General features: G+C 37.6%; 1 protein-coding gene across 2 annotated transcripts in view; it reads left to right on the forward strand.

The window, feature by feature from the left end:
- lrrc4ca (leucine rich repeat containing 4C, genome duplicate a) overlaps positions 1 to 17,438 on the forward strand; it is a 41,553-nt gene that overhangs the window by 2,557 nt on the left and 21,558 nt on the right. The window lies entirely within an intron of this gene.

Raw genomic sequence — 17,438 nt, forward strand, 5'->3', positions numbered from 1 at the left:
ATCATTTAATTTCATGATGGTCATAGTTAATCTTATTATAGGTTATGCGCTCTTGTACTTTCAATTATCCCAGCAAATTGAAAAATAGAATATAAATGAAAGAAGTATTTAATAAACGAGTAATTAACTAATTAAAGTAATTATATCAAACCAGGTTTAATGTTCTTAATGTTCTTAATTTTTCAGGCCTTCCTAATGAAAGTACATTTATGCCTGCAGAAAATTGCTAGAGTGGGCTTAGACAGTTACACATAAACTTGAAGCTTGAGATTTAATGCCCTAGAGTCAATGAAAACCAATATCCCATTAGCTAACTTCACCTGAGCTCAACAACACAGGGACAAGTCATGTTTAATTAATTAAAAATACACAAATTAAGAGTGAAATGGGACAAGAACCTGTGTGGACCGCAAACTTGGGCAATACATATTATTATTATTATTATTATTATTATTATTATTATTATTATTATTATTATTATTATTATTATTATTACAGTGTTTGTTTTTTTAAGTCTGGTACCCCATGCTTAACTTATCAATATCTTAACTTATCTTGGAGATTAAACCAAGGGTATATGGTTGATGTTATGCGCCCAATAAATATGCAACCTGTGTGGCCTATAATATCGTTCTATGTGTCCACTGACTACCTTCACAGTAACACATGACCATGTATGACACCTTGTCTAACAAGTTCATTTGTATTTATTAGCTGTGTTTTCTCATTCACCTTCTTATGAGCCATTTCAGATTTTCCAAATAATATTATTAGGCCAATTACAAATTCAATACATAAATTCATTTATCACACTGCTTCATCATTGGTCATATAGTGTAGTAAATTGCAAATGATATTTTTAAGTTGGGAAATTCGTTACAGGCAGTATGTATGTGTCTCAAGTAAACTACTTCTATAAGTCCAGTGGTAATCCTCCATTTTGTCTTCATGAAACAGCCAAAGTACACCCACCCACACACTGTCATCCCTTTGAGAAAGCTTCCTGTTGGCAAAATGCCCATTCTGAAGCTTAGTAGGCTGTGTCAGTTCAAGCTCTCCATACTTTAAAGGCTTTCAGGTACACAGGTCAGGTGTCAAAAATATATATATATATATATATATATATATATATATATATATATATATATATATATATATATGTGTGTGTGTGTGTGTGTGTGTGTGTGTGTGTGTGTGTGTGTGTGTGTGTGTGTGTGTGTGTGTCTATAAACACACATATATACATTTCTTAGTACTTAGGTTTACTTAGGTGGTTGACAGTGTATAGAATTGAGAAGAATAAACATATGAATGTGTGGAAATAGCTGCATGTATATATTTCTTACACATTTGAGCTTGGGATGAATTGATGAATATAAGATGACATAATCGCAATTAAAGATATATATAAATTATTAATATAGACATTCATTGCAGCCCACCCCAATATATAAAAAAAATTGAAAAATAGTATGAAAAAGTGCATGCGAATGATAAAGTGGTATTGCCTTGGGGAGACAAATTAGACTGCTCATTTTATGTTCTTCCCCTGTCAGGGGCTCGTGTGATGAATATATGGGCCTGATTGGAAAGATGACATTTGTTTGTTGGTGGATGATGCAGAGTGATTCATGTCTGTACAACAGCACTACATTATTTACCATTCACATATCCAACACTCTCTCAGCCTTTTATATATTAGAGGTTTAAAAATTGTTCTGGATATCCAGATGTAAAATAGTATATGTGGATGCTGACACAATGAAATACTTGATGATGATTACAAAAATTATAAAATAATAAAATCTGAATAAATTATCAATGGTATAAAAATAGAACCGTAGTGTGTTGTTGTCCAGGAAATGTTAGTCATCTGCAAGCTTGTTTATTTCACTATTCGAGAATGACAATGGTGGAATCCCCAGAGCCTCCTGGGTCATTAGCACATAGCAGACTGCAGCAGAGCAGGTGCAGCATGGACACCAACAGGGATTAAAGCCTGCCATTAATCTAGTGTCAGTATCTCCCTTTTTTACTTTATTTTTTAAGGATGATTTGTGCATCCTTTACCTCTCTTTGTTTTAGAATGCATTTAATATTGAATATCCAGTGTGTAGAAGTTTTTCTCCCATTGAAAGTAAAGTGACAGGTATTAAGTAGAAGTATTAAATAAATTATCAAACACAGAACCCATATAGCACACAGGTGTCAGCCATCAAGAAAAAGACAAATGGAAAAGCATTGGGAGAGGGAGCAGTTTGTGCTTATATCTTATATAAGATGTCATTTTTTTTTCAAGCAATTTAAGGCCTAAGAGGAAGTCCTTCTATTTTGTAATGTCGGAAATGCTTCCTCTGAAAAAGTACGATTACTCTGTGTAATACCCAGTTTAGTCAAGCGTGACTATTCATCCTATAAACTGCCACGGATGTCTGGCATAATGGTATCTACCCGTCAATTTTTCTTCTCCTGAAGGTATACATTCTATGGAATTTGATACGGTGGGAAAGTGAAATTAAAGAGTGAAGGAGATTCTTGGTGTTATCCCCTACTCTCTCTAACAGTACACATGCATCATATATCGGCTATCGCATGGATGATTTTTGTCATGAAAGAAGTGCTATGGATTGATAAAGTTGAGATTATGTGGAAAAGGGATGTATATATGGTACTATTACAAGGAAACATCAGGTAAATTTTAACAAAATATATGTCTTTCAAACTAATATAATTAATAAATTAGTCTTGGTTAGTATAAATAGATCAATTTCATTAAAGCTGCATTTTGTAAATGTATATTTGTATCTGGAAACATGCTCATGCTCAAAATTGACCTCCACACATACAGACTGCATATACACTCATACTTATCATCTCTCTCTCTCTCTCTCTCTCTCTCTCTCTCTCTCTCTCTCTCTCTCTCTCTCTCTCTCTCTCTCTCTCTCTCTCTCTCTCTCTCTCTCTCCCCTCTCTCTCTCTCTCTCTCTCTCTCTCTCCCCTCTCTTTCTCTCTCCCTCGAGCTCTTTAGCTCTTTCTCACTTTCATTCTCAAACTTACTCTCTTATACACCAACATCAAACATACATGCTCACGTTAATACCTGATTATCTATATCCCCAACATGAATGTCAGAATCTTAGAAGGTTTCATTGGCGAGATCTCCCACTGGCAGCACCTCCTACAGGATGAGCACAGCACATTCTAGTAGTCAATGCCCTAATCAATCAGCACTCTGGGCCAGCCCATCAGTCTTTCTCAATACTCTAGTGGACATCATAAATCGGCCATTCTGTGTTCTTTGGGGCGTTTCTTTATAGAACGCAGCATGGACGATGAGACAAAATCAGAAGAGCAGGTTTGAAAGGATTGACTCCCATACAATAGCTGTTGTTTAAGAAGAACAGCAACCTGTTCATGAATTAAAAAATGAATTAAAAATAGGGCTCCACTTAACTTTTCACCATCTCACCAATGCTGTCTTGTTAGTCACAAAAAGCTGCCTCACCAACAAAAATCCTAATTCACCATCTCTAATCAACACACTCCATCAGCCCAATGCTATGTAAAAGTGCAGCTGTCTCGTCAGCAGCAGAATAGGCTGCAGCAGCTGGGTCGTGAAGCCAATAAAGCCCAAAGTAGGCCTGATTTAATGACTCTGGAATGTGGGTGCCATATCAGTCTCAAAATGGTACTAAAAGGCAAATGACCAGAATTCAGGGTGGAGAATGAGTGAATTATTAGCCCTTTTTTTGTACCAGTTTCCTTTTCTTTTTGGTCCCTTCTTAATTTAAGACACACACACGCACACACACACACACACACACACACACACACACACACACACACACACAGACACACACACACACACACACAGACACACACACACACACGCACGCACACACGCACGCACGCACAGACACACACCCAGCACACACAAACACACTTTCTGTTCTGTTCTGTCAACCAGCTTCACCTAGGAGGCATCTGTTTTATATGACATGGCACTGGGTTGCTATAATAATTCTACCTGGGTAATCTGAAAGGTTAATATAGGCTGGAGGAAAAAAAAAAAACTGACATGCTCATGCTTGCCTGCTCCTCACGTAGTAAAGCACCTGTTTAATGGAGGTGAGCTTCAGTGATTCCCCTCTCACAGGAAAGCAAGATGGGGGGTGGGGACAGAATGTTAATGGCAGGGCTAGAAAGAATATTCATTTAATGGGTTATTTGAGAAAGCACAAAAAAAGGCAGTGCAGATGGAGCTGATTATTCTTATCGGAGTTCATTAATGTAACTTCCTCTCAAAATTGGCATGTGTATGAAGCTCTCAGACTCCTTTAATGACTGGATATGACCAGAGCAGCCTGTCTGTGCAGCCCTCCAGCACTCTTACAAATGAGTAACTGTCGCGGCTGCTGACACGCACACATATGCACACACAGACACATCAGAATCAGAAACTTGTTCCATATATATTTACACACTTGCAGCCCTATTTCCATGAATGTTTCACAAAGAATTATGTCCATACCTGCTACTATATTAGACAGTCGAACCAGCTTCTCTTATCCCTTTAAAAGCTTTAAAAGTACAATGACATTTTCATAATGACACAAAATTAGAATTCACTTGTAGATTTCTCTTTAATATTTCAGTGATTCAAATAAACTGCTGACTCACAGAAAATTGCAACGATTGTTTTTTTTTTCTTTTTCTTTTTCTTTGTAGACTTTTATATGTGTTCTCTCATGTGTGAGCAGTCTAGAAGTCTTTGTCTTCATACTGTATGGCAGTAAATTTGGCGAGTCTGCCAGTTCTTTAAATTCTGTTAATTATATGATGCTCTGTGTAATGGGCCATTAATGTCTGAGGTGTTTGTTCTTATTTGTTTCAGACAAAAAGTATTGTGAATTTGTTTGCCATTTATTAAGTCCTTTGGCAAATTAGCTTATTTACAGTGTATAATGAATTGCTTTTCCTATAACCTTTTCAAAGAGTTACAGGTACTGGACATGAAGTAAGAATGTAGACTTTCAGAAAACTTCAGAGACTGTATTTCTGTACCAAAATAACAGGGGGAAAAATCATCAGCTTTTAAACTCATCTATTCTAATTCCAGTGTAGTCACATTTATTTCTATTTAGAAAACAATGGATTGGGTTATACTGAACTATTTTGAATCATATGACTAATTAATACTTGCATACATATGTATGCAATACATATACAATGTTTGTTTCATTATTGATTTGATCCTTGTATCTATCCTTTCTGACACGTAACCCCTCTTTTGACCTCAATTTGCCATTTCCTCCTATCCAAGCTTATTAACTGATGAATGTAAAAGATTTTTTGACAGAATTGTGAATGGGTGTGACTTAGGATGCATGTCTGGCTTTACAGGATTAAAACTTAAAACAACTGTATTGGGACGTGGCTGAGTTGGGAGCTTAAAAAATTCTCCTATTATTCAGGTGGAAAATGATACACATTTAGAAATATTTATGGACTTCCTACTGATAGCACCACATAAACTAAAAGTGTGACTAAAATATATGTAGGTGACTAACTGAGATTATATTATTTAAATAAGAAATTTTAACTATATACATTTACAAATTTACAATTTATAATTTCACTTATATAGAAAATAATATTCCAGAAAGAAAAATGGCAAGGATTAAGTAATGTGACAAATGTTCATAATAGCAGATGTCTAACATGTCTAACTTCTTTTCCTAGTGGATATTCATTGTACTGTGCTGTAGCTAATGTCTGACTATTACATAAATGTGATACAAGGTTTACAAAAGAGAATGAATCAAAGAGAGCTTTGAAAAAGTTATATAAGCTCTTAAATCCTGAACTGAATATGTCTGAGCTATAGAACAACAGTAATTCATATTCAGTGGCATTTTGGGTGCTAATAATGTATTGATATGAGTGGATTTAATGAAGAATTTTACATTTAATGATCAATGCTCTGACAGATTGCAAGCCAGTAAACATGCCCTGATCTTGAACTCTCTGAGGCTTCATAGTAGGTTTTATCCATTTCAGTTTCTAATGAAAGTTGGAGCTAATCTGGATGTGATTAGACATTCTGTAGAATTTCACATTACAGTTATCTGCGATCTTAATTGTTATTTGTTTACATCAGGGATTATGTTAAACAGCTTGTGGTTGAAAGACCCCTGCTAACCATTTCATAGGAAAAACACAAAAGTGTTATGGCTGGTAAGGACCAGTTCAGTGAAAGTTTACAGGCAACAGTTTAGAGTAAACCAGGTGAATTATATCCTAAAATATAAATCTAAAGCTAACATAAAAAGCATTCTCAGAATCCAGTGAGAACCCTTACAGCCCAGACTGCGTGTTGCCATATAAAGAATGATGTGTGTGAAGTAGTAACTTCATTTCCACCAATCCAAATGGTTCTGATTCTGATGAAGATGATGAGGATTTTATCATAAGTAGTAGTATAAAATTGTGCTGTAGGCTATAATGAACATTAGTTCCATTCTTTCCTTATAGGTAACATACTTGATTATGTTCATTTATAGAAATTACACGAGTCTAGTCACCAATTGTTGAGTATAATTTAAGCTTATAGTTCATTAGATTTACTGTCCTCTAGTTACTGATTTGAACAAGTATCTTGGTCAGAAGTATTGTAATCTAATACAGAGACGCCACCTTTGCACTAGCACATATTGGACCTATGCTCATGGGTCTTCTTACTCATGTGAAAGTTGTGTGAGTTATGATGATAAGAGCATGTAACTGTGACCTGTCACGGTTCTGCATGTGTGTATAAATCACAGGAGTTGAGAGAGATAAGGATGATTGAGTAGAGTGTCACAGTGTAGGTGACAGCTGTGCTAGAGCTTGTGTGTTTGGGCTCTAGGGCACGGTGTGTGTGTGTGTGTGTGTGTGTGTGTGTGTGTGTGTGTGTGTGTGTGTGTGTGTGTGTGTGTGTGTGTGTGTGTGTGTGTGTGTGTGTGTGTGTGTTTGTGTGTGTTTAAACAGCTCAGATACAGACAGCTGATGCCTGTCATCCAAGTCACTTTTTTCTAGCATTATATTAATCATGAAAGAAATCAACATTTTTGCTCTTCAGAGCTACTACAGATCTCTCTCTTTCTTTTACGGATCTCTTGCTTTCTTTTCTTTCTATTGACTTATGTGATGTCCCTCGGCTTGGTCACTTACAGCCGTGAAGACAGTTGAAACATGGCAGGTGCTATGATGTGCTAGACTTATGGACACACTCCAGTGTGTGCAATCCAATTTCTACTTCATCCCTGATCTCCGCTAAGGCCCATCTCTATATTTCTATCATTTATTCATGCTCCTTTTTTTTTTGCTCTTTTTTTCGTTGCTTGAGGTTGTCTTTCTTTCTCACCTGGTTTGTCTTGTCATTGTGTATCATATTTCTTCTTTTCTGCACCATCTCTCTGCTTCTCTGTCTCTGTTTGTCTCGGTCTCTTTCACACTCACTCACACACACATTTTGATTATCCTTCTGCAACTTACTTTTTTGGATATATCATTATCTAGATTCCACAGAGTGCTACGTGGCCCTGTCAAATTCTCAGAATTTTCTGTCTTCTTCTCTACTCTCCTTTTCTTTCATTTATCCTCTTTCTTTCCCAAGCCCTGCTGATATACACCCACAGAATGGCTGTTTTGTGTCTGTCCCCTGCTAAATGAGGGTGGTATTGAGCTGAACAGAGTGATATTAGCAATAGAGGATAGGCAAATGATGCCAGAATGTTGGCATGTGTCCTACAGTTCCTGCCAGACCTCTCACCCCAGTGGCGCAGCAGCATTTGGCCTTGCTCTGCCTGCTGTCTATTCTTTGTTGCAAACAGGGAATTTTCCTGTTCTAATTCTAAAGGTTACTCTCATACTTATTAATCTCTGGATAATGTGATCAAATAAAGCAGAAAATCTGTAATAACCCAGAGCGATAGTACCAGGAATGTGACAGTTTAGCTTTAAGAATAGAGGAGAAAGGAAAGACAAACGTAGAATAATAAAGGAGCTCATTTACGAGACATTTTTGTCAGTGTCAAAAATAGTCATTCCTAGAAACCTGCTCTACATATGCACATGACCCTAATTTCGCTCAGTAGCATGTTTCAGTGTGAGATGATCAAAGTTAGTCCTTAATATAGGACATGTTTAAAAACTATAATGAGATATGGGTAGCATGGGTAATTTAACATTGTAAAGATCTCCATCTGGCTTGTCTTTATCCCTGTGGTCATTCACCGCATAGTGATGTCAAAAAAACATTTTTACTGCTGAATCTAAAATTATTCGAATCAGATTGGAGATGACGAGTAAATTTTCCTTGACAGAAAATATAAAATGATGTGCTGTTTATGCTCCGGTGTCTATCTGTCAGTTTTTTAATCAGCGTGTTCAAAAATCATCTCCCTCTCAACATGCATGAGTTGCATGCTTTTCTTTTGCAAAGACATTATAGCTACACTTCCTAATTATACTTTTCCAACTATTCTCTTGTTTGTATGGTATAGGTGATAATATATAAAATATGGAAAAACAAATTCAAGTCATTACCCTATTCACAAGCACTATTTATTTCACTCTCCTGCTGGGTAAGCTTGGGGACTAATTGCTCACATTTCCATACCAAATGAAAAGCATCATGAATGATCTCTGCTTCACTCACAGTAATATTAATCTTCCTTTGCTCATTTGAAATTCTCCTCTGGTCAATTTTAATTTTCATTTCTTCTGAACTTGCAGCTAAATCAAACTTTTCTAATTGTGCATAAAAGTCAGTGATGAATTAAAAGGGAAAAGATGGCTTTGAATGCTATTACTTGGCAAAGTCAAACGGAGACTTGAGTGGGAAGAGAGAGTCACTGTTGGAGCTGAGAGTGAGTTGTAAGATCACATTTCCTCATGGCCTCATGGGGAGCCATTTATTAAATCCAATTTAAAATGGCAGCTATCAATCCACAAATGAACCATATTAATGAATGTCATATGAATGATTCTCTAAGCATGAATTGTGAACCCATAAGTGTCAAAAATGCAAATGAATGACTGGGCTGGTGCAGATTAGAATATTATTCCTAAAGCTGTAAAGCTGGGCTTTTCTCCCCATAGCCAATAAAATGACCCCAAGAGCAAACCAAGTGCACTATTACACACTTACAGTTCAGAATTCAACCTACGATTTTTTCTGGCACTTTACTGAATACCTATATTGTTTTGTTGACCAAGATTGTCTTATTTGCCTTGTCCTTTATTAAATTATTCTTAGCATCAACCTGGTTACTTCCAGACCATTAAATACTGGTCATCTTGAACAGAAAATAAAAACTTGGCCCAAGTTATGGAACTCTCTCCTGAACATAGACACTCCTAGAAAGGTTTTTTTTAGATTTAGTATTAGTCTTAATCTATTCAAATCTCTCTTTATGGTTACTTATGGTTACCATAGAAACAATCCCATATCAGAATAAGCACACTGATATTGACATATTGTTATGTTACAGCCAAAACTATGTTATAGTATATTCTGGTACTGTATATAAAATATAATGAACACATTCTGATCAGCCAGATCAGCTATAATTTACCCTTAACCCAATATAATATGTTGAGTTAACAGAGCCTTAGAGCTGTTGCTTACACTCACACATTTTATGAACATACACATAAACACACACACACACACACACACACACACACACACACACACACACACACACACACACACACACACACACACACACACACACACACACACACACACACAGATATATCATGCAGTTTACAATTATATATGTTTTAAATAACAGTAATTTTTTTTTTAATTATGCTTGTGAAATGTCTATGAAATGAATACATATGCCTGTGAAGAAAATGTTAAAAGATGCATTAAGGTTCAGACAGATTCATAAACAAGTGGCATAAAAGTGGCACTTGCAGATCCGTTTATGTGAAACAATTTATGTGACTGTTTCTTAGCACGTGCATAGACCTTTGTGTTTTTACATTAGGCAGAATTATAAGTGCACACTACCTAGTTTGCCCCCGTTGCAGCTGCCAGTCTCTTGTAGTCCTCTTATCAAAAGGCTTCTTGCTCAGGAGAAAACTGCAGGCTATCTCTTCAGAGACCTTCTTGTAAAAGGGCACTGTGGGTTGAAGTAGTGGAGGGCACACAGGGTAACACTTCCCTCAGGCAATCTCTCCTGGATTTAAACACCAACACACATCCATGCTGGGCTCTCTCAGTCTGGGCCAGTTGTCTTTTCTCTTGCACCCTCCTTCTCTTCTCCATTCCTCTCTTCTACTTAAATTCTCATTCTCCCATTTCCTCCTGGTACTATAGTATTTTCCCCCTGTCAAAATCTTGTACTGTACTCCCTCTCTTCTTTCTTTATTTCTTTTTTTTATGTTTTTTCCAATCTACATTAGGGCTATTTCAATCTTCTTAGTGTCTGCCTAATCTAAACATGTGGTTTTTTTTTTTCACTTCCGTTGCTTTAAATGCCTGTTCTATAAATTATGGGTTTTAAGAACCAGACAATTCCTTTATTTAGGCATGGGGCAATTGTGTTTCTGCATGTTCTCTCACCACTGTGCCTTAGGTGACAAGTTATTTGTTATCTGTCAAATACTTAGAAACATGTATGCACACACATGCACATACACACAGTGGCACAAAGGTACACATATATGATCCATAAACCCAGTGCAGGGATGCTATTCTTAGTTACAGCAGAACATTAAGAAAGCTGAAGGTGCAGCCTTGAAAAGCGATGCCACCTCCTAGTGAAAGCTGAAACAGCATTATCTACTGAAATCTACATGAAAAATGTACTATCACTGTTACATTTAAAGGGTTTTAAGTGAAATTGCACTCCTTTATAATAAGATGTCATTAAGAATAATTCACTCTATGATCTGGAAGTCGTAGCTGATTAAAGTGCATAGTTACATTGTGCAAGAGTTACAATGTGAAAAGCTTATAGAGGCAAGTCCTTCAACTCATTGAGTCTAAGGGTCAAATACAAAAAAAACCTCCTACACTCTCTCCCTTTCTCTTTCAATCTTCATCCTTTCTTCCTCACTTGCTCCTATTTTTACAATACAGCACTGACACACAGCTGCGTGCTGTCAGGGCACAACAACCCTCCATCACACTGAATACCAATTTCAGCCAACAACGACAACCCAGAACATCCTTTAGTCTATTTAGTCACTCTCTCTGCCATTTCCAATATTGTGTGTGTTATCTGGCCTTTCTTTGGATATTTACCTATGTTAGTAAAATCAGTGCATGAGTCTATAATCTCCATTAAGATACCCCTTCCCCCCTTTCTCTACTGCCTTGTTCTGTTTTTTTCCCCTCTCTCTCTCTTCCTTTCAGTCTTCTTTTTTCAGCCTACATTAGGCTTTTCTGGGCCAATCAGTCCTCTAGTCCATCAGCCATCTCACTTAATCCCCACCACACACACACACACGCACATACAGGAACCACAGACTTAACGAGATGTGTATTGTAATTTATGCCTATGCATATGGGACGAATAGATCTGCCATTGATGGATGTCTTGCTTGCCAGCACTGACTCTGCTGTGTTCCATAGAGCATCCCAGTGGACCACAGAGTAGTGTCGACATAAAAACACATTGAGTAAACAAGTAAAGCAACGCTTACACACTGCAGCCATAATGAGGAATCGGTGGAGTCGAGTGGCCCAGATGAGACAAGAGTGGACACGCTCCAGCTATATCCTGCAGGCCTGTTTCTCACAGAAACCAAAAGTCATGCATCACTGTGATCTCTTTAGGCAAGAATAGTGCATTCTTGCAGAGAGGGAGAAATGATTTTTTATAGGTAGAAGAAAGAAGAAAGATTTTTATCATTAACCAAATCATCTGAAGTTACAAGCAATTAAGTAAAAATTAAGGTTCGAAATCAGTGCTTACTCCTGTAACTTTATTTTAAATTCTAAGCAATCATTCTTGCCTAGTGGACTTGAACTTTTCTGTGTAAAGAGTACTGCTGGGTAAATAATCATGCATTGTCTGTGGGCCAGTACCTTTGTCATGGATTCTAACTTGATTTTTTTTGTACCATGTTTTGCCAAAATGCCTCATGATACATTATCAATGCTCGGAGGAAATGTTACAAGCATAAAAAAATGTTTCTGAAGGTTTCATATATGTAGCTCTAGTCCCTGAAGGGCATGGAGTTGAGATACTATCACTAGCTCTGCCACTTTTACTACTAAGAATGCTATAAATGTCCAACTGCTTATGAGAATGTGATGGCTAAAATACAGTGGAAGTAAGGGATCTTGGTTTATTCATTCACTTCAGTGATGCACTGACCCACTTTGCTGTCACTTGTTCATGGATAATGGTCTTCATTGTGCTGTGAAACCAGCTCAGACCCTTCAAGGCATGAAATCTACAAGACCTGTGAAGCATTGCTGTGGTATCTGGCATGAAGATGTTAGCAGCAGATCCTTAAAGTCCTGTAAGTTGTGAGTTGGATCCTCCAAGGATCTGACTTGTTTGTCCAGCACATTCCATATATGCTCAATCAGACAGAGATCTGGGATGGCCAAGTCATTACCCTGTTGAAAGAGGCCACTGCTATTAGTGTGTTCCATTAGGGTGTACTTGGTCTGCAACAATGCTAGATAGGTGGTATGTGTAAACGTAACAGCCACCCGGATGCTAGGACCCAAAGTTTCCCAGCAGAACATTACCTAAAGCCTAACAATGACTCTACCAGCTTGCCTTCTTCTCATAGTTCATCCGGGTGCCATCAATTTACCTAGCAAGCAACACTAACACACACACACACACACACACACACACACACACACACACACACACACACACACACACACACACACACACACACATATCCAACCATCCAAATAGTGTAAAAGAAAAAACTATATAGAAAAAACTATCTTCTTCCATTGCTTCCATGGTCCAGTTCCGATGTTCACATGCCCATAGAAGGCACATTTGGAGGTTGGCATGGGTCAGCAGAGGCACTCTGACCAGTTGGCGGCTACACTCTACAATACACAGCAACTTGCTATGCATTGCGTGTCCTGACACCTTTCCATCATAGCCAGTGTTTTTCTTTCTAGCCATTTCTTCAGCAATTTATGTTACAGTGGCTTTTCTGTCGGATTGAAAAAGACAGTCTAACCTTTCCTCCCCACACACATTGATGAGTCTTTGGTGTCCTTGAAACTTGTTGTTCAGTTGTCTTTCCGTGAACCACTAACCACTACATACCAGAAACAGCTCACAGGCTGTTTTGGAGAAGCTTTGACCCAGTCATCTAGTGATCAGTCACTCAAATCCTTATTTTTTCTGCTTCTGACACAACTGACTGTTCATTTGCTGTCTAATATATCACAGAGAATGGAACCAGACAGATGCCTCTTTAATAAAATAGTCAGTGTTATTCTCTTCACTATTCGTCAGAGGCTTTAATGCTATGGCTGATGGGTAAATACTGCATATTCTATGCCTGGAAGGTCAACTGTAACACAGTTAGAAAACAATTAAAGATTCATGGACCACGTGTAAGGTTATATATAAGGTTTTTTTTATATATATATATATATATATATATATATATATATATATATATATATATATATATATATATATATATATATATATACAAACAACCAAGGACAAGCAGATGTTTATCTCTAAATATCACAACATAAATGAAATACAGTCACTGTTTTGTATTTCTACTTCTTTATTACCATCAGAAACAGCATAGTAAATTCTGCAGAGCCTTATGCATGTCCATGAATACATCAGCAACCCTGAACTATTTTATATAGCTTCATTCCAGCATTATATATGTTTATTTGAGACATTTATTTGTATGCCTCTCAGCATATTTTTTTATAAGCTAAATCTTTTCCTACTCTTGTCTTCTTCTCACTGCAATTATTAGATGCTCCACTGTTGTTACTTAAGCCCATACATTTTTCTGCAAATTATTACTGAATAATTCTTGCAGCTGGTGATGTGTTGAAAATCCATTAGGTTTGGGACAGACTTAACTCTCTGCACTAGACTGGAGGAACAAACAGGACACACCTGTAGCAGGAGCACAGCAAAGGTTTAATGGGTTTTTACCAGTAGTTTCAAAAGGCAATTTTATATTGATAACAAGGTCAAATGTGGAAGACGGCATTACAAATTACTTACTGGGTTGTATTTTAAATAGCTGTATATTGCTATTTTTTTTCTTCTCTCATCCAGTTATACATTAAGAAGCATTGTTTCAGATTGTAAAATGATAAATAAACATGGAAAGTCAAAGCTGGCATATGGTCTAACAAACATATTGTATGGAATATATTGATTCTTTTGGAAAGGAATTATACAAACTGATTGGTAGTATTACAAAACAGGATGAATGAATGAAATAATTTAATCAAAATGAGTTTAGTATAATTCGGGACCATGTAGTGTTGGAAAGCTATCTTGAGTTAATGACAGCATAAAATATTTTGGGGGTATGATATGTATGATATGGATACTATCCAAGATAGAAGACCACCACAGTGCACTAATGGGAATAGAAGATAATGTTCTTCTGGCAGAGGACTTAAAACGTTGAGCACTAGAACATAATGTACATTTTTCAGGAGACCCAGAATGGTTGAGGCTGTGACCCATGTCAGGAGGATTTAAATTTAGACTTCATCTGTTCTCCAATGGACTTATTTTCCCTCCATTCATTTCATTATCTAATTTGGCAGTGGCGGCTAAAATACAGTGCACTTGAAAGCTCACTGCAGTGCAGTTCCTTTCAGCCTGCCTCTTCAGCAATCCCCTCTCGCTCCAACAAATCTGCACTAGATGAAATAAAGGGTGTGGGAAAAGAGAAAGCCAGAAAAAGTAGATGAAAAGATGAAGGAAATAGAATGAAAAGATTTTGTCGGTGATAGACTCCACTGATATCTTCTCTGCCATGGACATATTCTGGATAGCACAATCTGCTCACCCAGTGTTAGTGCCAAATGGGGAAAGTGGTAGCTCAGTGGTTAAGGTGTTGGATCAGGAGTTTGTGTGTTCAAATCCCAGGGCCAACAAGCTGTCACCCCTGGGCCCCTGAGCAAGACCCCTTAACCCTCAATCACTCAGTTGTATAAATGGGAGAAATAAAAGTCACTCTGGATAAGGGCTATAAACTTACACACCTACTGTACATTCAAGGCAAGAATCAAGATGGCATGATTGCTTATATTGCAGCGGCATTATTGTAGCTCGCCTCTGCATCAAGATGTTCCATACATGGCCATGTAAAATGTTACATACTGCACATAGTATTCCCTTATAGTGTATAATTTAATCGTTTTAGTTAGGTGATGTATATGAGCTATCCAATGTCTTAGAGTCTTCAGTCACCACGATGTAATGCAGAAAATCTGTGAGCTCAAAGGGCCCAGCTCCAAATATGAAATTTGAGATTTTTCGGCATGAGCAGGAGTATGCAACAACGCAAATGCACTGTCATCTTAATTACATTTTCTTCTGAAAAGAAGCTACAGTAGGTTAGAACCCTGGCTTGATTACTACAGGGAAAGACCCTTGACGCTGAACAGAGAATACTTTTGCATGCTTATTTTCAGTAAAGCTTGTTTTCTTTCTTTTTTTTTCATGCTATTTTTGCTTTTTTGTGAGCTCTCCCAAATGAGGGCCTTTTTGGAGTGAATGTGACACCTTAGCTCATTAAAAGCAGCAAAGAGTCAAGATACAGGGTTGCTTAAGCTCCCTGATGATGCTCAAAGGAAAGGCCTCTACATCATTTATGCCACTAATTCAGATTTATTTGACTATGTCATGGTCTAACTAAATTAAACAAACCCCCACCTTTCCAGCCCTGTGGAGTACATCTGTCAGCAGAGATGTTGTGGCAAGTATGAGTCAGGTAGCGAACTTGAGTCTCCAGCGTTCTGATGATATTTGGGATTATTCCCTAATATGTGCACAAACCAAACAGAAGAGGACAGACAGTAACTGAATGTAGTGTGCCTCAAGGAAGTGGAGTCTAAAGCTGGAGGGCGGGTCTTTAGAAGGAGCAGCTGAATGACAGTCGGCAACAGGATTGGATAATTCTACTGGGGCTTTCTTATTCATTTCTCATTTACCACATCCAGATGATAACCTGATCAGCTCAGTCTTGCTCAGGAAGCCATTGATTTGGATGCTGTAGTGATTGATATGGACTCTGTACCATTCTCCTTCTATTGCTGGCTTAACTGCACTCCTACAAAACCACAATCTTACCACATAACAATAAACAAACTGAAAACACTCTGTGATTTGATATAAAATATTCACAGTTTCTTTTTTTTAATGATCTATATGGTTTTCTGTATTTCCTGTATTGTATTTTTTTTTATAATTAAAACACATGGCATTAGCCTGAGCTATGGGCTTGCCCTAATAGATATGGTTTATAGTTATATACCAGACACAATGGTTGGCATACAAGAAGATCTTTTGTGCTTCCAAGCATTAGCCATGATTTTCATGAGTCATTTCTCTTGTTTGGCAAAATCCACTAAAACGTTACACAGCAGCTAAGAAAATTTGAAGAGTGAAATTGTAAACATGTAGAGCATACTATGTGTTGTAATTAATAAATACAAATTAAAGTATATGTAGGTTTGCACTCGAACCGTAGCATGCTGAAGAAATGTGAAGTCCTGCTGCCTGTGGTGCCTGATCATGTAGACAGATGGGTGTCTGTGTTGTCATGCTGCTCTGCTGAGTTTCTGAAGGGGTGATGGGAGAGCACCCACAGTTAGTGTGTCTTCACCAGAAAAGCTGCAAAACACTGTTCTGTCTCCGGAGGAAATTGTCCATGGCTACTGAAGTGTAATATATTCACCCCATCATCATCAAGCTGTCATTCCTCACAGAGGAGTATAACAGTAAGAACTTTGTGTGGGAGAGAGAGAGAGAGAGAGAGAGAGAGAGAGAGAGAGAGAGAGAGAGAGAGAGAGAGAGAGAGAGAGAGAGAGAGAGAGAGAGGTGAGCATAATCATCAATGCTACTACCTTTTGGCTAGATTCATAATCAGTCAGTATGTCTTATTTCTGCCATCTGTAGAGCACCCTTGTGTTATCCTCTCAGCCACTGAGTGTTTAAATGCTGTGCATGTAGATAGATTGTCCACAGAGAGTGAATTACATTGTGTGTGTGTGTGTGTGTGTGTGTGTGTGTGTGTGTGTGTGTGTGTGTGTGTGTGTGCGTGTGCGTGTGTGTGTGTGTGTGTTTACAGTATGTGTGTGTATATGTGTGTGTATGTGTGTGCTCTGCAATGGGTTGGCACCTCTTACAGGATATCTCCCTCCTTGTGCCAGTCCTTGAAAGATAGGC

The sequence above is a fragment of the Tachysurus fulvidraco genome, chromosome 10 (genome assembly GCF_022655615.1).
Source record: "Tachysurus fulvidraco isolate hzauxx_2018 chromosome 10, HZAU_PFXX_2.0, whole genome shotgun sequence".
Classification (NCBI taxonomy): Eukaryota; Metazoa; Chordata; class Actinopteri; order Siluriformes; family Bagridae; genus Tachysurus; species Tachysurus fulvidraco.